This window comes from Crocodylus porosus, unplaced genomic scaffold (assembly GCF_001723895.1).
Source record: "Crocodylus porosus isolate Cpor-Errol unplaced genomic scaffold, CroPor_comp1, whole genome shotgun sequence".
NCBI classification, from domain to species: Eukaryota; Metazoa; Chordata; order Crocodylia; family Crocodylidae; genus Crocodylus; species Crocodylus porosus.
In genome coordinates this window covers 15,256,407-15,278,029 of record NW_017728921.1, presented here as the reverse complement: position 1 = coordinate 15,278,029, position 21,623 = coordinate 15,256,407, and the positions used below count along the sequence as shown (strand labels likewise).

Sequence of the window (21,623 nt, the reverse complement as noted above, 5' to 3'; positions counted from 1 at the left end):
GACTGGTGTGTTTTCAAACACTGTGTATATTTTAAAATCTAACATCGTTGCAAAGAAAAATCCATCAAAAGGCAGGTCTAAGGAATCCCTCATTTCATTTAGAGAGCTCCTGGGTGGGAAGAAGGTTGGGCACTGAGAGACAGAATAGGCAGCCACTCTCAGACAGATCAAATCTAACGGGGATTGGAAACCACGCATCAAAGCAGCTGCTATAACCGCAAGTATTTTAATAAACAAAAGGAAAAGGTGGTACTGTACTTTGCTTGCGTAGGCACTTATTCTCCCCAGCTGCCACACTGCACAGCAGTGAATGTGAACAGGATTTTTCTTCTCTGAACGGGAAGAATCTTCCCTTCAATGGTCTCGAGCTGTAGCAGAGGTTAGAGAATAGGAGGAACTTCCTGACTGACGGTGGTCAAACACTGGAACAGGCTACCTAGAGAAGTTGTGGAATCTCCATCCCGGGAAATTTTGAAGAACAGGCTGGACAGACACTTAGCTGGACTGATCCTGCCTTGAGCAGGGGACTGGACGAGATGACTTTGTGAGATCCCTTCCAGCCCTACTTTTCTACAATCCTACTGCCTTCTCCCCCCCCAACAAATTTTCTTGGGCTCCTCTAGCCCCAACAGACAGAAAAATGTGCCCGGTCTCCCAACTACCACTGAACCCCTTCAAAGTCCAAGGGTAAATCATTTCACCTCCCCGAGCCTCGGTCTTCCTTTCTGTATCAGAGGCTGAGAATACCTACCACTTCCTAAAGCATCTTGTGTAAAAAGAGCCTTGCAAGGGCATCACCACTGTTCTGCAACTCATTTCACACTTTTCCTTGGTGCAGAGAGGCTATTTGCATTGCAGGAACACTGTTAACATGGTTATTTTCCATTTGCGTTTGGGCTGTGCTGTGGGCAATGTGGGCTCTTACAGACCAGTGATGCTCCACAAAGCCCCAAGGAGGGTAACCAAGCACACTCCACAAGGTCAAGAGTGGCAATACTAGCTCTAGTGATCACTGTTATCAGGGACTGTCCCCCAGCTCCCTGAACACAGGTCAAGTGGGGCTGGAATCAGGAGCACCAGGTAATATTTTTCCTATTCTCTCTTCTGAGAGAGAGAGAGAAAGAGCAGGTGGGGGAAGGAGAGAAGGTGTGTGTGAGGGGCAGGGAAGTATCAACCCACTCCAGACGGAGGGGGTCAAACAGCACTGGATGCTGTACCCTTTTTTCCACACATGGAGACTCTCGCACATCTCATAATCTTGCAGACCAGCCGTGCAAGCTGCAGAGTAGCAGAGGTGGGCAAAGCAGGAGGGAAGTGGCATGCACTGCAGGGAGGAGGGGGGTGGGCAGGGAGAGAAGGGAGGACTGCCATACCTCCTCAGATCAGTAAGGTCAGCTGTGGGGGAACAAGTGGTCTGTGACTGGTCTGCCAAGTTGCAATTAGTGCCAGGCAAAACTGTCCCTCACCAAGGAAAGCATCTTTACTCACAAAAGCAATGCCGGAGAACCACTGCAGAGTTGGGTGCAACTGGCTCTTGACCCCAGTAGGCCCCACGTTGCCATTTTTGGCTGCAGTTTCTAGACATTCAGTGTTTGGGCAAAACGTGCTCACAAGTGAGGGGGTACCTGGCCTCTCACCCTTGAAAGGGGAGAAGGGGTAAGAAAAATCAAAGCCATCCAAGGTTTCCTCCTGCCCCCTACCCAAATGACACTAAATAGAGCCCAATATAGCCACTCCCTTCTCTGATGCATGGCAGATTGCGCAGGAGAGGAGAAAAATTCAAGGGAGCCCTGCATTCTTCACAGCTTTGCTCTAAGGCAAGTACGTGCAGATAACACCATGGGAGCAAACGGAATCCCAACTAAGGCAAGGCTGCAGCAAAGCAGGGGCACCTTGCTACATCTTGAGACTATGAGCATTAGAATGCAGGTTAACCACTTTGTTGCCGCTTACCATGCCAGGTACATTGGGCTAAAGGCACCTCCATCCAGTGCTGCCCGACGTGCCAGGTACATCCCATGATGTTCCATTGAAATCACAACAGGCCATCAATAGAACGTGGCTGCACAGATGCTGAATGAAGAACCAGCAGGGACGCTGTTAAATGCAATTAAAAAACTGCCATCAAAATTGAAACGTACATTTTAAACGGCTGCCTAATTCAAAAGGGAACTGCTTCTAGGGATAACCCCCCTCAGGCTGCTGAGCCGCCCGGAGCAGGGGCAGCCAAAAGTCCTGGGGAACCCCTTGTAAACCTCCTGGGCCATCTTCCCTGGCAGTCTCCTTTGACAGCAATCCAAGAAATCTGCAGGCACGGGCCAGAGCGTCAGACGGGAACAAAACCCCCCTCCAGAATCCTGTGCCCAGCTTCGTGCTGCCCACGGGCAGAGAACTAGCAATTAACGACTGCTGGGAAGGGCAGTGCTTCTACGTGGGGAAAAGCTTCATGCTGCAGCCTTCAGAGTCCCACCTTCTGCACAAACCTTTGTGCATGGCCCTATTAAAAGATACCACAGCCTCCCTCCCATCTTCCCCCTGAAATCCTTCTACCATAGAGATGCCATGGCCTTAAGCCAGCCCCGTTTCCTGTGGGTTACATACATGTATGGGCGGGGGAGGGCTGGGGGTGAGAATTTTACTATTCCAGGTGGGGGTTTGGGAAAGCCAGTTGTAATGCAGCTGTACTGGCTCCTCAGGACTCTCCCCGTTCCTCGGTGGCGGACCCTTAAGTAGATCCGTGGTGAATTAGTGTGGCACAAGCATTATGACACCAAACAGTGCTGTGTATTAAACATGCAATTCCACCCGGCCCTGCCCCACAGAAAAAGTCTGCTCTCTCCTCATCTTAAGCCAATGTTACACAGATGCTCCAGGCTTGTCAAACCTAGCATCTCCCCTTCAACATGCAGCCTCCTCCCTTGGGAATCACCATAATCAACTAAGGAAGGATTACTGAGGAGGATAATCCTGCAGATGAGATGTTAAATACAGGTCCCTTTCGAGGACTGTTTGGAAAAAAGATTGCTGCTCCTTGTGAAATCATGTAAGGAATTAGAACAAAAAAAGGGTTTGCTTCCAACTGGAGGGGAGCCCACAAGGCACTTCTGATGCTGTGAAAATGATCAGTCACTGTCAGATCAACACAATTATACAGTGAGGAGCCTGGGGTACAAGGCAAGGTTGTGGCAAAGCGCTCTTCCCTCCCCACCAGCCATCGTGGGCTGAACTCTCTTGTAGCATCCCCTCCCCCCCTGGCTCCCCAACTGTCCCTGGGCACCCGTGGCCCCGACCAATGATCCAGCGTGGCGTGTGAAGGAGGACAAGGTAAAACTCAGGGAAACAGGATGGTTTGAAACTGCCCACAGGGCATTTGTCTTTGGGCCCACACCCACAAGCTATGTCCAGTGCATAGTTCAAGGGGTTGGTTGATATTTCACCATCTTCTCAGCAAAAGGAGAACCTGCAAGCTGCGTAGCCTGTTCAAGAGGAAATAAAACCCCCACAACTGCATAGCATCACAAGAACTGGGGACAATGCGGTTCTGTTCCCTCCTTACCAAGCAAAACATTTGCATAACTCTAGTCCCTTTTGCCTGCCCTGTGTGTGTTCATCTGGCAAGAGAGGTAAAGATCTTCTGAACACTTTCAAGCTAAGTTTAAAAGAGTGGGATCCCAGTCACCATTTCATCCTCCCCTCACCCCACTACCCACCCCAAAAAGGCAAAACACCTTTAAAGGGAATTGATAATAAATGAGGACAGTGAACCTGCAGCTCTGCACTTCCTTCTCGACGATGAGACAGAACTGCAGAGGAACGGTTCTTCAGGGTGCCTGGGCATCTGCTAGCTGCTGGGTTCAAGCCCAAAAAACAGAGAGTGAGCAGAACCACTCCCCACCTGGATTTTCACAGTTTAGTAACTGAATCCCTTCCAGGCTGAACTAATAGGCCTTTTGTATTGAGGCTGGCCTGTTTTGACTGCTGTAGGCTAAAGATTTAAATCTTGTAAATAAAATAAAGAGGTGAAATTTAAGCATGTGCTTTCTTACTGACCCCATCTCAGCTGAGCCAAGAACAGCATTTCCTTCAGCCGGTTTAAACAGATCACTGTCAGCTTGAACAGGCCAAACCAGACTGCTAGTTTAGGCACAAGGGTTCAAGCCTGAGTGAGCTGGAGCCCCTCTGTCTCTCTCCCTAATAAACTAAGATCCAGGCGGTGGGTCTTGCACATCATACTGTCTACATATGCCAGCGTCTTAACTCCGTGAAACATCTGGCAGCACCCAGGTTGCAAGGGGTATCAAAGGGTGCGTGAAACTATTTCTAGACTCAGAGGCAGCAACTCCAATGCCAATTTACACACAGATTACAGCAATTAGCTCCTAGCCGCTGGGAAAGGAGTAGCTCTTCCCCATGGTTTCTGTTGTACAAGGAAAAAGCAGGCAATACAGACAATTCAAAACTGCTTCCACAAAGGACTTGCCCACTGACACAGCACCCACTTCCCACTAAAGCCAGGTCTCCTACCAGGTTCCCTTCTTGCCGCTGTACAACTCTTATACTGGACACCTTGGGTTCTGCTGCCCACATAATTGATCTTTTCACTTTCCAAACCCTTTCAGTGGGAAAATAAGGATGCTGGGGAAGGGTTCTCCGAACGGCAGGGCTGCAATCAAGTGGTGGCGAGACCTTACCAGTATCTGCAGGGCATGGACAACCCTTGGGACACAGTAGTATGGTGAAACCAAAAATCACTGCCACAGATACCAGGTGTTCTTGCAGCCTACGGCAAGGGACTGAACAAGCCCATTCATTTGAGACCACTACACCCAGAAGCAGGGCTCACCATGGGCCACACCTGACACACCCACCTGCTGGGTCTCTTTGGCATGCAAAATTCATCTAGCTTTTGAAAGGTAATGAGCTGTGGATCCAGGATACCTAGATAAAGGATTTGCACTTGAGGATAAAACAGAGTTCCCTATTAGGATTTTTTTAAGGGCTAATGCATGGCTTGGAGAGAGGAAAGGCTTCTGAACCTAGGGTGTGGCACCAGATTGGGGCTGTTGCACAGATCAAGTGAACTAATCAAAACTGTCCTCACCAACCCCACCAGCTCCATGCCATGGTTCACCTGGGTGTAGGGCAATGTTTCTCAACCTGAGGGTGGTGACCCAAAAGTGGGTCACAAGAATACATAAAAGGGTCACAAGCAAACTTAAAAAAAATGGATCAAACTTTAAAAATGGATTCTCCTATAAAAGGAGAAAAATGTGGGAAACAGGGCTTTTCCCTTGCAGGTGGGCAGAGTTCCTGCCTGGGAAGGGCTATTTGGGGCTCCCCATGCCCCACACATCGGGGGCCTGGGGATGAGCGGTAGTGACTTGGGAGTGAGGGGCACTGGGTCAGGACTGGCCATCAATGTTTACAAATGGGTCCTCATAAAAAAAGATGGAAAACACTGGTGTGGACGGTGTATAGGAGCTCTGTGCTTACCTGGACCAGTGGCCTACAAGAGGCAGAGAAGTCCAGGAGACTTTTTGCCCACTGGTGGGCATATAGTTTCAATATGCTACGCTGGTATCTCAGAGCTACAAGAATAAGCGCAACACCTCCTCAGCTTAAAAGGCTAAAGCTGAAATCCAAAATCTTGAGACAAACACACGTTTCCCCTCGAATAATCCTCTTAGGTACGGAAAGCGGCAAGAATAGCATCGGATACGGAGGCCAGCGAGTGCAGCACCAGCAGCAGCAGGAGCAGCCGGCCTGCCCAACCGCTGCTGGATCACACAAATCAGTGACTGGGCTCTGCTGCCATGAACTTTCAACCAAGAAAGCTACATTCTTTGACACCAGCAATCCAGCCCCAAGCCCCTCCCCACACCATCTGCCCTTTTCAACAAATGCCGAAGGAAAACACAGCAATTTCCATAGAATTCAAGACAATGGGCAGCAGTGAATCCAAGCACCCTTTTAAAGGGAGGCAGATGGAAACAGGGCTGCAGATGAAGTCAGAGATACAGTCTGATTAGGAATATGAACCAGTACAGGTGCATTTCCCAAATCATACAAAGATTAACGGTCCTTGCTCAGTATTAAGTCTTACCCAATCTGCAAGCAGTTATTGCAAGCAAAACGGCTCTGAATGCTCGGCTGTTCTAGTTTAAAGTTACATCTCACAGCCAATCGCACATATGCATGTACCTCCTGCAGTGACAGGAAACGAACAGGTAGTCAGATGCAGGAAAGGGGCAAACGCTATCACTATGCCAAGAGAGGTGCTCTAAGAGATTTTTAGCCAACCTGGCTGCATGCTATTTAATTGTCAAGAGATGAAAAGGAAGGTTGTTTTGTATCCCTGTCCTACAGTGGGTAGGTACGAACGCCCTATCTTATTCTTCAGAGTTTTCCAGGCTGTGTACCCTGACAAACTTCATAACCCTATCTCAGCAATCTCATCTACTCTATCACTTACATTGGTGAAAACTCTCATGAAGCATTCACTACATGTCTAAAAAAGAGTCAACAAGGGCTCAGAGGACTAGGAGAATAGGGCAGGATTTGGAAAAAGGTTCTCCTAAGGATCCTGTTTGTTTCCTTCCTAGAAGCCCCTGGGTTCAGCAACGTTTCTGGTGGTGTCAGAAGGGAGTGGTCCACCCAGCTGTAACTGCAAGCAGGGGAACATAACACCAGTACAGGGACTGCGTTACAATTCTGTACTGAGGCAGCAATAGGATCATTAGGGAACCTGGCTTCATGGTAAAAACTTGGACAGAAGACATTATTCACTACTACATCATAAATACTGGAGAATGCAGAAGTTCTTGTCATAGAAAGAAACAGCATTTTGCTATGTCACTTCTATCATTTTTCCTTTGACCTAAAAGTCATTGTACTACCTCATCAGTAGCTGTATGTTTTTCCGCTCTGTATCTCCATAGCAAAATATGAATATGATGCCTTTGCTGCTGATGTTAATTAGAACGTTCTTTCCAAATATCATGTGTGCTACACACATGCAAGAGTCTGTGCCAACCACTGGCCACATACTCAGCTCCCAGTAGCTTTCAACAGCTCTAAGGCACTCCAACTTCCAAGTGGACAACTGTAGCCTTTGCCTTGGAAAGTGAAAGAAAGAATTGTCTTCAGCTTCTTCCTACAAGGTTCTTGTCCACAGTATCTTTCAAACCAACTGCTTTTGAAGGATATGGTCCTGGCTGCACCCAAAACTAAGCATTTGCTGTAGCTCTGGCATTCTTCTCCTGATGCTCTGCCCTCCACCCCTCCAAATTCTCCTTAAATGGCCATTTGCAACAGTCATCAAAGTGTCAGCCACGGTCAGGATGACAGAAACAAGAGGAGGATGCCAGAGAGCCATTCAGAAAGGAAATGTCAGATTTAGGTTTAAAAAAAAAAAAAAAAATTGTGGTTGCAAGATTAACACCAAGAGGTGACAAGAAAATACTCATCTCTCACCCAAGGGGGTGAAATCAAAAGAAAATTGGAAGAGTGAGGTGACATTTGTGTGCAAATGTGTAGACTGATCCTCAAACAAGATCATGCTTCACACACTTGTTTTCTCTTTCGCTCCATAGTAAGTTTTTACTCACTTTTGGAAAGTCTTCATAATGCTGCTCTTGTCCCCAGACCCACCGCTGCTTCCTGTTATCTCCTGGAACTCTAGAAACTGCTCATGTGTCCCTGACTGCTCATTGTGTCCCCCATGTTCATCTAGGACTTTAGACTTTCTTGAATGCCAGTGCTTCAAGGAGGCCATTCTACATATACTTCCAAGCAATGCTCTGGCCACTATTAATATGCAACACTGTCCAAAACCAGTGCAGTGGTACATAAGACACAGGCATGAACCATGGAACACCTCAGGTTCTCTCACCAGGTGGACTGCAACATCAGCAGGGATAATGAAAAGCAACGAGTGAGGTCATGCGGTACAGAAAACTTTAGTATCATTTGAAGCAAGAAAAGTCTCAGTCCCGCAGTCCCTACACAGCAGTACATCACAAGGTTGAGTATCCTCCCACAGTCTCTCAAAACAAAAAATAAATACACACCTTCATCACCAATATGTTTTGTATTCCTAGAAAACGTAAGGAATGCATTGCCAAAATTTTACTTTGCATTAGGGTCCACTACCCAAAAGTTTAGCAATCTTGAATTAGGTTGCGTTTGCACTTACTGTATCTTTACGCTGCATGCTTCTCAAGGCAAGATCTCACTGGCATCTTTTGTGGAGCAGTATATATGCATGCACAGAACTGTCCTCCCCAAGCATCAATTCTAGTGAATCCACTCAGTGTCTCTTATATGAAACACTGCCAGGAGACAACACAATACTGTAGTAAACTAATACCACTTACAATGTGTTAAAATTGCTGCACCACTGTTTATTTTATCCAGCTTCTATCTGCTTCTATTTATAAAGATCTGCTTGTTGCATCAGAAGTCACCCGCTAAAGTACCAGCAGGAAATAGCTGTGGTGGTCAACACAAAATAACACTGGGCAAGGGTCTTAAAACTGTTGTTTTAAAAACACAACTCAAAACATCCAAACTGGGATGGCCAAAGCAAAGTCCCTGAATACAAAAAGGCATCTTTTCAGAGTCACAAGTAAGAACCAGCACTAATAAAATCATTTATAAGTACACGTGTAACTCTGACCTTTTCCTAACAGCCCACAAAATTAAAGGATCCTCAGAGCAAGGAACACATCTTACTCCGCGATGAGCAGGGAACTTAGTTTTCTCTGATAAAAAATAAATAAATAAACAAACAAATAAATAAATGGGGGGGAAATCACTAATTTTCAGATTTAAAAAAGTAACCTAAAATCCACATTTTTCTCTGATTAAAATGAAACACCACTAATATATGGATATATGCATAGTGGTATTTCATTTTGATCATGGAAAAATGTGGATTTTGGGTCACTTTTTTAATTCGATACTTGGGATTTTTTTTGTTTAATCAGAGAAAACCAGGATCCCTGCTGATGAGCATCATCTAAGTTTACAGAGAGCACCGTATAAGTGATAGTAAGTCATCATCCCTGAGGTGCTGACATGCTGGCTGTACTATTGCTCCCTCTGGTCTGTGCTCTCAGCCGTACTGCTGTAAACGATGTGCTGAGCTGGCTTATTCTAACAAGCAGCTCCGTTTTTATTTTAAAGATGATCTGGAAAATTTCCTCTGCTGGACATCTGCTTGTATTTACACTATAGAAATTAATGTTTTAACAGGGAGATGATTGTGATGAGGGTGATTAAAAGACTGTGGGAGATCCCTTTTTCCTCAACCTAATACAGTCTAATTTGCCAGCATGCACCTGTGCACCACTAATGATTCATTTACCGAGCATTTGTGTCTGTCTAGGCATTTGCTCCATGCCGAGCACCAGGTCTCTGAACATACCACTTGCCAGTTGCTTCACAGAATCTGGAAAACCAAATTCTTCATTTACACCACATGAGAACCTGACCTTGAGACTGCAGAACCAGAGTCTACAGCACAGCAAGGGCGGACGCTCGGGTTGTCTTTTAGGGGCCCGACTTCCTAGGTGTTTAAACTTTTCACTTCTGCATGTTCTGAGAGTGAGATCAAATGCTGCTGAGATTCAAGCATTGCCCAAAAGAGCTCCAAAAGCAACCCTGCAAAATCCCAATTGCCTCAGGGGAGCTATTCTTTTTCTTTTCCTGGAAAGGCAAGCAAGACATAGGGCCAGCAATTTTTCAATTAAGGCAGGCCTATTTTGTGCCTGGACTTGGTAAGTTTTCATGATCATTTTGTTTGGCTGGTTTAAAGCATCTTCTCTGGGTTCCAAAACAATCAACCTGAAGGCTCTGGGCAATTAGCAGAATCACAATTCCCATGATCATCTGTAGGTATTTTGTTAATAACCCTAGCTATTTAAGGCACATTAAATAATTCAAAAGCCATTTTTCTTCAGTTACCACTTGTGCAAACTCCAACTTGAACTGTCTATTCCTTTGCCCATGAAAGAAGTTTTGAAGAGCATAGCAGAATTAATCTCTGCAGTCCTTCAAGCTGCTTTACCACTCTCTCACGTGGGGAGAAGGGAAAATAAAATGCTATTTATAGAGGGTAACCTGGGAAGGACCAGCAGGTACTGGAAGAGCAACCACGAGGAGTAAAGTTGTGACAATGCTGAATCTAATAAGAAGTGCATGTGGACCAAGTCTTTGTGCCAAGGAAAATGCTGAGAACATGCAGGATGTAAAACCACTTTCAAGCCTTAAGCTTGACTGGCAGGTTTCCTAGACACTCCAATAAGAATTCACTCACGGAGGCATTTTTAAAAACTGCAGCAGAAGTTAAAAAACTAAACGTCTATTTAAAAGACCATTAGATCACTTCCTACAGAGCCCCTTCCCACTTTAAAAGGGTTCAGCCAGATGGCCTGAAACTTCAGTTCCATGAATGTAGAGAAGTACTTGATCCCAGCAGGTCAACAGTCATACAAGGATGGACCCAAATCTGGCCTGGAGAGAGCAGCAGAGACAAAAAGTTCCATCAACAACAGCCTTAAACACCAATGCTGCATCTCAGAGGAAAAATTTTGATGCAGCTTTGCCATTTCCACCTGAGCCAAAATTTTGATACAGCATTACCCCCAGGCTCCCAAAGGGAGGCAGGAGTGACCCTAGTAAGAAAGTCTTCGGGCTAAAACTTCACTCCTGGCACTGTGCCCTCTTAGACACCTGCAGCCACTATTCAACTACCTTCAAATTGTAGACCCTTGGCTAAAGAGCATTCAGTCTCATACAAACCACACCAACATGGGCGAGATGCTTCTTAAGATCAGTATACCACCATGCACATTCATTGGCTATCTTGTCTGACACGCACAGAGAAACTAAAGCACAGAGAGCTGGCTATACTAGGGAGGACACCAGTTTTGTTTAACCCTTGGGTAACTGATTTGATTTGATACCACTGGTATCCTCCCTCCCTGGTGTAGCCAGTTAAATAGTGCTCCATGTCTTTCAACTTCGGTTGGGCATGTGCCAGGGGCAACAAGACAGCCAGTTCACTAGGCCCGGGCAGAGGCATTGAAAGAATCCTTTTTTAAATACACGGCACAAACCAAGGTCAGCCATTTTTAATAATTGGGATAGCAGCAACATATAGACCATATCCTTTCGGTGTGGGGGAGAGGGTATGTCAATCCTATAACTGTTGCAAAAGGTGATGAACATCTCCATTTCTGACTGCTGTAATGCTAATATACTACTCCTGTAGACTTTAGACAACAAGTATGAGCATAAACCGGAATCCTAGAGTACTTATTTCACACAGTTCTTTCAAACATACTCCTTGAATACTAAGGCTTTCCCAACAGGGTCAATGAGAGCTGTTCCAAGGTACATAATACATGGCCCCTCCTCATCTTACACAAGGGAGAAATCCAAAGCGGGCATTTTAAAATGATGGTCATTCTAATTTTTCATCAACCTGATTGAATACTTCCCAGCTGCACATCAGAAAAACTGGCTCAAGTTGCAATACTCCTAATACACACGTTTGTTTACAAATGGACAAGGTGTTTTGGCACAGCTCCTGCATCTTTGGAAGAAGTTGGTTTTGACATGTTGGGAAAGGACTTGAACTTCAAATGGGAAGCAATTAAATGAACACATCTGAAAACATGAAACAAACACCAGCCTACATTTGTTTTCATTTCCTTATCTTCAGCTGCCGGTCTACGGTTAGCATTTTTAATTTTCTGTGTCACTGCAAACTCCCTAATGATTGTACTGTGCCTAGCAAATAGGCTTCCTTCCTCCCCGCTATATTCCTGGTATTTCTAAAAGGAAGAATTCAATATGGCTCTAATTTCTTTAGCTTGTTCTCCATGTACCACCACCACCACCATGGGCAGCCACAGAAGTCTGCACAGTGCTAGGAGAAGGTTTACCAGTTGCTTCTGCTCCTGATGTCAGAGCCAACAACGGACCATGGACAACATTTGATGGTCGCCTTCCCCAACCCTCACCTCCCAAAAAAGCTCTAGTGTTGTAAAAAACACATATTTAGTAACAAAATGGTGGAACTGCTGAGGAAGAATGTCCTGCACTGGAAAGCTTGTCTAACTCTATTCCAGCTCCATAGCTGATCCAATGAAAGGTATCACCCTAAGAATCCTTGCCTGTGTGAAAATGAAGACAGCTTTATGATTTGGAAGAATATAAGTCTTTCCGTTGGATTTTCATGTTTTAGTCTCAGAGGTGCTCCTGACAGTCTCATACCAGTAGGGCTTTTATACATATCAGATATATTTTTGTATCTTATTCCCATTTTTTAACAGAAAACTTGAATAATAAAGGAAAGACATGGGCCCAAACCAGAAACACACCCAAACTTTGGGGAGAAGGAAATCCCAATTTGGATGTTAATGTTACATTTGGAACCATTTGCTGCTAAGAAACAAAACTTAATTTGAAACCCCAGCAATTCGGTGCCAGGATATTTAGAGATACTCAGATTTCTGGGTCTAAATCCACACAAAGTAGGCTTCCTTCTAGCTCTGCAATCACAAGACAATGCCAAAGGGGGCTGGCATTCTCCTGATGCTTTCCATCTCATGAAAGATAAGCTTTTTACATGGGCAAACACCCCAGGCTATCAGGTGATCTTGCCAGCACTCAGCCACAGGAGGCAGAAATAGCTTGCAAGAATTAAGCATTACAGGAATTCAAACCTGAATCCTTAGGCAGCCTTCATGGATCAGCTCAAAGCCAAAGGAGAGGATGCTGATTCTCTTCCTTTTTAAAATTAATTTTCCTAGAGAGTGGAGAAATTTGTCTTCCCATTAAAAAAAAAAAGGAAAATTATGGAAGAACTCAGTGATAGGATTCACCCAAAAATAATGTGAATGGAAAAACGAAATATGTTAAAAGAAAAGCTCCACAAAATCCAAACCCCTTCAAGACGCAGGGTTTGGTCCCCCTGCTGTGCCTACACATTCTGACTCGCGTTGGAGAGGCTGAATCTGAAGAATCCAGCATAAAAGACCTGGCAAACACTGTGCCTGATAAGAAACAGTTCAGAAAAAAAATAAATCATTATAATTACATTGAGATAATTAGAATAGTCACAAAAGTTCCCCTTGGATACAAGTCAGCATGTGGGAGTGAGGGATTAAGATCAAGTATTCACAGCGTTTCCCAGTCAGATGCTGCAATATCAAAGCCTGCATACTAAGGTGTACCGGTGTTTCTTGGAGGGACAGCACAGTAGCTGATGCTGCAAGCAACATAATTTGTACATGTGCATGCATCTCCCTTGCCTTTCCACAGGGTATGCAGTTTTTTGTTTTTGTTTTTTGGGGGGTGGTTCCCCCTTTTTGTGATCTAGTTCAGTGCTCATAAAAGTGAAGCATTAACAGCCACATCCAGGCAAACTCTGTTCCAACTCTGCTCTGACAAGGTCTCAAGCCCGAATTAAATGTGAAATTCTCTTTGGCATTGTTCATCCAAGTACAGCAAGCAGGAAACACCAGTTCTACCAGGGTCCGCAGTCACCAAAAAGAGGGGCAGAAAGGTCAAGTGTTATATTACCTCCTCTTTTAAATGACAGAAACAGAGGAAAGGTCAGTCTTGGAGTACATTAAGCATGAGCCCTCTGGAGCCATGAGACTACAGGCCTGAATGTCAGGCAGTTGATCTGTATTGGAAAATGATAGGACATAACAGAACTACTGCATGAGCTGCCATCCCAGGCCCCAGACATGAATGGTGCCCCATAGGTAAGGGAGCCCAAGTACGCTGCCTTTGCTTCACAGCTCAGGAAAACAAGCCACAAGAAGCAGTGATGTGCTGAAAGTTGCACTGGAGAGTTCAAGGACTGTCGAAGTTCTCCCCAGTACAAAAGAAACGTCTACCTGAGAGGAGAGCTTTGACAATCTTTGAACTCTCCTCTGCCTGACAAAGGGTGTTTGGACCCAAAAGCTTGCAAAGAAAGAATTTTTTTTGGCTGCCATTTTGTTGGTCTAATAAAACGTGTCACCTCTAGCCCCAGAGTTTTGTCTGCCTCTTCTTTTTAGACCAACATGGCTACAAGCTATATCCCTGAAAGTTGCACTGGGATATCGTGACAGAGACTGACATAAAATCTCATTTCCCCGAGCTCCAGTCCTGCACCTCAAGTACCCACCAATTCTTCTTCTCATGGAAGGAACTTGCGCTCTTTCATGCAGTTTGGGTCTACAATCCCTCTCTTTTGTAACGCTGATGAAAGGAGGAAAGAGAGGAAATGATGGTGAAGAAATGGAGAGTTGACCAAGGTGGGGGGGGCTTCAGTGCTATGTGGTGTATGTGGGATGGGGAGCTTGACAGAACAGAAGAGTAGCTGTTAAAAGGGCACTGAACAGCATGGGCACAGAGTAGCTGTGCCACCCGCCCACTAGGCGCAGCCTGGGGTCTTCCTACCTCCCTTTGCTCCTGAATGCATCCTGCCACCCCACTGCAGGCCGTCTGTTGACATATCAAGATTCAACCACAGAAGATGCACCTTATTTAACTTAATCATCGTCTTCCCCTTCGGGTACTTGCTAAGGGTGTCTGTTGGCCTCCTTTCTTGAAGTGCTGTGACAGTGCAGCAGTTTGGGGAGTTCAGAGGTTCTCCCACGTGGCTCCGAGACGCAGCTGATGCTGGAATTCACTCCAGGGCCACCGCACCTTGCATCAGCAGCACAGGGCACAAAAAGACCTTTTGAGATGAAGACCAATAACTCCAGAGAAGCAGTATTTTTGCCTGGTCTTCCCCAGAACATGAAATGCAAATACCACCCCAGGAAAATTCAGGGGGACTCCACGGGCTGCCTCCCTCTTGAGATAACTTCTTCAATCCTGAAGAAACTCATTAGCACCGAGATGGACATTCCCATTTAATTTCCTGAAGCAGGGAGGGCAGGTTCATGCCTGTACTTCCATACTCCAGAAGACCTGGGGAATGCTGTGGAGCCTTCCCAAAAGGAACATTTTTTAAACTGCACTTGCTGTCAAATGAGCCACTGGCTTCCAGGGAAGTTAAGCAGACTTTACTGCAAACAAGGAACGGCACATTCACACATGGCATTGCTTTCCTTGAAGGTATTTACAGTTTACTTTTTAGTGCTCCTTTAAGTTCAAAGGGTCTACTAAAGCCTATTAAGCCATTGACATCAAACTGGTTACTTAATTATCCTGTTGCAACCTTTAAATTAGCGATTTATAACCCTTTCCTCATAGGTGCCAGCGTTTGTGAGCAATTCAGCAGGGCCTTTGGTAGGGTGGGTTAAAGAAAGGAAAACACAGACTTGTACTCAAGTCAATTAACTTTTTAGAGGGACTCCCTATGGAAGGAAAACATAAGAGGGAGCTGACCCCACCATTAGGAGAAGGCAGGGTTAAGGAAGCCATAGAGGGTAGACCCCTACCCCACTGGGCTACAGGGGCAAGCCAGGCATCTTGCTGCAGTTCTACAAACAGAAGATGCAGCTATGATCAGAGGGGTGCCAAAAGCAGTCTGTAATCAAACCAGCTGTAAACAGGTACCTGCTCATTCAGACTGGAAAGTCAAAGACACCCAGATATGATGCTAGAACATCACTCCCTTCAGAAAAAATTGCCATGCCTTAATCACACCAGTCTGTGGGATGCCAGGGTAAGGCAGCTTCTGACCTTGACCTGTCCCTATTACGAATATCTGTAGCTATGAAGCACAATGTGGTGGCAAGCAGAAAGGCCAGAGCTTGTCAGTTAATTACACCCACTGAACAACAGGATATGGATGTTAGGTCCAGGTAGGGCCAGACACTAGCTTTGCTTTCTGCAGTCAGAGCCACGTCTCCACATGGTACTGCACTGTGCATAGAGCTGCTGTTCTCAACCTTGTTAGACTCTAGGCACCTTCAGAAAATGCAAGCTCTGAGTTTTCACAGGTTTTCTGACTATGGAAAAAGCAACAGAGCAATGCTTCTGTTGCAAGCAGCTCAGAAAGACCACAGCCTTCTGAAAGGTCAGCAGATTTTGGCACTCCGGATCCCATTTGAAATCTCTGGGTTTCTCTAGCAAATCCTACATGGGTGTCTGTATACCAACAGTGCTAATATTGCATGGAGCCCTCTGCACACTTAAAAGGATCTCATGGCATCCTAACAAGGCCCTCTGTTTGAGAATCACTTCCATGGAGACTTCCTCATTTGCTTTACAGGGTATGCTGGAATGCATCAAAACTGGACCAGAATCTGCACATGCCAGTAAGGCACAAAATCTAGGGTGAGATTTTCCAAGCTGCCAACACCCCAGGGGACTGATCACACTGAAAATTTAACCACTTAATTAGCTGCCAAATTGGAACTAAACTTTTCTAAAAGCTCTAAGCCAACCGAGGGTGTTGATTTTTTTTTTTTTGGACAGTCCACCATGTAGTAGCTGGTATTATTGACCTGATCCAACCAGGACTCAGTTTCTCATTTTTCTTCTATAGTGCACTGAAGTGTGCTAAGCACACTGAACTGAAAGGTTAAAACTACTTGGCCAGAGTGAGGTCACAACGTGGGGCAATGACACAGGGACGTCTACAACCCAGGATCTTGTTCTAATGGCACCTCACTATAAGAGGATATTATTTTACTTACGGTTTGGTTACTTCCTTCAGTTCTTTTGGTTTAAGATTCAGAACTCTTCCAGACAGAAGGATGGTGCTAACCAGAGTACCTCAGCCCCTACTATCACCATTTAGTCAAGCCTCAATTTCCTTTAGCTGTCAGCTCTTACTGTGCTAAACACCTGCCCTGTTCTGCCCGGTACTGTGAGTTTCTCTGACCAAATGAAGAGGGGGGCCCCAAATCACTTCTGCATTTAAACATGCATCTGTCCACCTAGGAGATGATTTTGGTCCTAATCCCACCAACTATCCCCCGCCAATGAGCTCCAAGAAGCATACGGCACTACTGGCACTACACAAACTTCGAGGACTCACCCATGTTTGGTAGCTAAGCCGTTCCATCCTGATGTCAGATGCTATATACAAAATCTAAAAGGAAAGATTTCTATTAAGTAGGTAAATCATTTAACAAAAATTTCCCAACACAACAGTTCATCAACCCTAAAACTATCCCCTCTCCATTGACATGGATGTCTCTTTCTTCCAAAACAATCCAATTTGTTTGTAAAAATCATTTCACTTTCAAAAACTTCTGATTTTGTAAGTTTTTGATGGCCAAGTGGATCATTCACGAAGGTTTTGCAAAGTGCCCCAAGTTCCTGCTTTAAAAATGGTCTGTATGAAAAGGATGAAACACTTTTTGGTGCAGGATTCTATGAAAACCCCTGCTTTCACATAATTTACTGCCACAAATTGAAAACCAGGAGGTCTTATAAGAAAAAACATGGGTAAACTCAGGGTAAGTTTAAATTACCCAAGGATTAAAAAGAAAAAGACCCACACGTACAAAACATTCTCTGCATTCCCTGCCCTTTCTTGGGAGTAGTTACACCCAAATCAGCTCTCAGTCCACAAGCTGCTCTGTTGTGCTAATCTCTCTGGAATCACAGAGAAAAGCAATAAAGTTCAAATGCAAGTCCCAGCCAGGCATCAAAACACCCCATCACACCCCAGGCATTAGGAGCAGAAATAAAGTAGATTTCCCTTTCTAAATCAACGTGAAAGAGAGAAGGGATGGATGAACATACTGGTTATGGAAGTCCTTCCCCTGCCCCACCAAAACCTCCCATTTCCAAAGAATGCAGTAGCCATGACTGTTTCTAGAACAGGTGTGTCCCCTTAAATACATCATTTGTCACACTTGTGGCCCATGGATACAGTTCTAGGGATTATATTCGAACCATTGCATACCAGCTGTAGTTCACCCCACAGAGGTATCCTGTAACTTCTTGCAAAGGGGGAGTTGCTTTCAATAGCAGACGGAGCCCCTTGCCATCTGACCTTGCAAATATGACTCTGCAGTCTTGCAATAGAAAACTTAGGAACATTTGTGCTCCTGGTGTATACACAAGTTCAGGAGCAAATGCCAAGTTCCCCACACAGGAATGACAGCACACTCCCCAGTTAAATGTGTAAACGGCTTTAGGGTTGTAGCTGTGTTGGTCTAAGGCCACAGGCAGGCAAGGTGAATACATGGTACCAGCAGAGTCTCCCTATGCCGGATGAAGTATTTCTGCCCAAAAGCTTGCAAAGAACTTCTTAGTTGGTCTAATAAAAGATATCAAAGAACCTTGCCTGCCTAAGCAGCTTTAGATATTTTTGTTTTCATTATTCCTTAACTTCAACTGATTATACCAAACAAATGTGCTGAAGATCTCCTGGAATGAGAGCACATGACTCAGCAAGGCCCATTCAACCAGTGCCCGGCAGGAAATGCTGGTCGAGCCATTATCAGGGCTCTACTAAAACACTGCAGATACAGAGTTTAGTGCACGAAAGCAAGCAACATGCAACACAGTCTGAAGGCCACAAGGGACCTTAGGGCCAGCTAGTCTAGTCCCCTGCCTACCACATGCTATTGATTTCCACCAAGCAGGTCCTGCATTCAGCCACAGCTTCTGGCCAAGCTGCAGCATTGTTTAGAGAGAAAGATCAGCTAGGTGTAAGGACTCCCAGATATCAGGAATCTGCCACATGCCCAGGTACGCCATTTCAATGGTTAATTCATTCTGGTGCAGGGGTTTGAACACACATCAGCACCTCTGCTCATCCCTACTGTTGCGAAGGCAGAGACAGCTCCAGGCATCATGACTAGCCTGCAGGCAAGAAGGAAGTGGCAGCCTGACTGTTTTCCTTACGGGGGGTGGCGTGGGCAGAGACTTTTCAGCAATCTTCTGATAAACAGCTTTTTCAGGACTGGGCGACGCACCAAGTGAGATGAACCAGCTCATCTATCTGGTTTCAGGAGAGCCTCCCGCACTTCCATTCTAACCTTGGCCATTCATTTAGCCCACAGGATCACACAAACCAGGCATCTCCACACAGGCCAAGCCTACAGTTCAGACTCCAACAAAACAAAACAAAAAAAAGCCTCTTTCCTCCTGCTGCTATTTCCCACCTTTTCAAGACGTCCAAATTCATACCCATAAAAATTAGCACTCACTGTTGGATGCATTTATTCTTTCACCAACTCGCTATTATATTGGGTCTTTTATTACTAGGAAAATATCGATAGTATAAATGCCATCCTTTTGTTTTCTGAGAACAGGAGTTCAACATTTAAATCTTTTCCATTATGAAGATTAAACATTTTTTATGTTTCCACTCTTCACTGCTAGTACAGTGACCTCTGTGTCAGTGATTTCCCAGCAGTCTGTGGCCAGATGGGCTAAGGGCTCTTAACTTTATCTGTCTATCATTAGATTGCAGAAACCATACAATCTGGTTTTTCTCTAGCAGCTTGAAGATGAGATCCAAGTAGCCATCCATGACACACCGGGACAAATTAAGATCCAGTTACATTTGTGTTTATGACAAACAGGATGTGCATTTAGGGAGTTTCTCCATACAGCTATACTCCTTGCTTAACATCATAGTTAGGTTCTTGAAAGAGGCAACTTTAAGTGAAACGATGTTAAGCGGATCCATTTACATCACAATAGTTACCTGCTAGCAGGCGGCAGCCAAACAACATTAACTTATAACCGAACATTGCCCGACTCTAAACAAGTATGTTCTCTAATAAATCAGCGACATAATAAAGAAACAATGTTAACCGGGATGACATTAAGTGAGGAATACCTGTACTTAACTACATTTTATATCTAACCTAGTAGTATTAAAATACCAATAAAAAGTTATCAACTGATAAAAAGAAAAATGTTTCAGACATGGAGGAACCCATATCTCCTTATGAAGTGTCCAACATATTACTCTGGCATAGGAGACAGCCCTAGCCACAAATAGGGTATCTTCTGTATTCATACAGGCCCAGTGGGATTTAATTTCTCAGTGTAAAAGGGCAGAGGTTTATTTTTAAACAAAGTAATTAATTTCAACTCGATGCATAAGAATTTAGTTGCTGTTTAGTTGTTACTAGGAGCAGTGAGAGAACTGAGCTATCCAAGACTGTGTGTATAAAGCTCAATCCAAGTGTAAATTTCCATGATTGCCAATACAAAAGATGCTCTCCACCAAAGTATAGTTATTTCAAAATGTGTCTGTATGTCTAGGAGTTTTTTGCCTGAAGTCTCCCCTTCAAATGACTAAATGCACTGATGAAGTTTTTTTTTTTTTAGTGCCACAGCAAATCCCCACTGTCAATAAGAAGAAAATGATTGTTCTGCTGCTGCATAATGATGGAGAAAGCTATAATTTCTGACTGAGACCACAGCCATGAATTAGTGTTTTTTTTTTTTTAAATAAAATGCATCAACAAATTCATTCACATTTTACAGCATTTCAACCATTGAACTCTTCGCACCAATTTTACCCACGTTGTGTTGATGCTTTTGTTTTCTCAAAGAAAGTGCAATTCTTATTAGTAGATAACCATTAAGACATGCTGATTTGCGGCTAAAGATAGACTTTATGCTAAATTTAGGACTGCTTTTTGCTAGCCAACAGGACATACCATATGCATGCAATTATATAGTTTAACATACATTTTATTGTATTAGGTAATAGTGAATAGCATTTCTTATTAGACAATTGATTTTTTTAAACTGTGATTTATGTCAAGCTGCTTAAAAATGTGGCAACCAGCAGTATCATCTTTTTTTAAATACTAGCTAAAATAATTTTATTTGTGCTGGAACAAGATTTTTTTTTTTAATCCATAACTAGTCTTGAACTGATTGTTTCCATCCATTGAGCCTGTACATCAACATTTTAGTACTAGTAGGTCTAAGCCTCTCATACTTAGGTTTTTTCAATGATTGGAAGAGGAAAATATGTCTCCCGTTTTTTTCAGTTGTGAGTTTTCTCCACTTCGAATGAGCGGGTTATGGAACTGAATACTGCTGAAATTAAGCACATATTCTCTCTGCACCTGCATAAGAAGCTACTGCTGTCAAAAGCTGGTTTATCACTTCAACAAGCTCCTGTTCCTGGTGCTTAGGCAATGACTTTTCCCAGGCTGGCAGTCTGACTTCCTTTACAACTTTAGCAGTAAATACATACTGCTTAAATGTTATTTCTTGTTCAATTTCTGTATTACATTAAGTTTTCAGGCCTAATGTAGGTAAACTTCAATTCAATCTTAAACAGGTTTGAAATTCTGAAATTAGATTATATTTAAACAAAATCAGAGACTTTCTTGCACAAATTATTCATTTTTATCCCACATGCCCACCACTGTCCACCTTCCCCTTTCCCAGCATCTCAGGTGCCCAATATCTGTAAGGTTGCAACTCTCAAAATGCTGAAACACAACAACAAAACTAAAGCTCCTGCCACACCCAGAAAACAGAAACACTGACACTAGTTTCTCTGTGATTTCCAACTTGCTTCCCCTGTACAGGTACAATGAGAAAGGGGCAGTTATTATCTCCACCTACGTTCCCTTTAGCCACTTAGGTTAGGGAGAAAAGATCATGGAAAGAGAAAAAACATGAACCCTGAGGATAAAAAGATCAAGCATGGGTCACTGCCAGGAAGA

The 21,623-nt window shown here is 44.3% G+C and overlaps 1 protein-coding gene across 9 annotated transcripts in view; it reads right to left on the bottom strand.

Moving 5' to 3' along the window:
* Positions 1-21,623, bottom strand: part of HIC2 (HIC ZBTB transcriptional repressor 2) — a 105,227-nt gene that overhangs the window by 23,338 nt on the left and 60,266 nt on the right. For 6 of the 9 annotated variants that reach the window (XR_002101908.1, XM_019539073.1, XM_019539075.1 and 3 more), the window contains one exon: positions 1,954-2,097. The exons of the other annotated variants lie outside the window; for them this stretch is intronic. The gene's annotated coding sequence lies outside the window, so the exon portion shown is untranslated. The remainder of the gene's footprint in view (positions 1-1,953; positions 2,098-21,623) is intronic. 9 annotated transcript variants of the gene reach the window in all.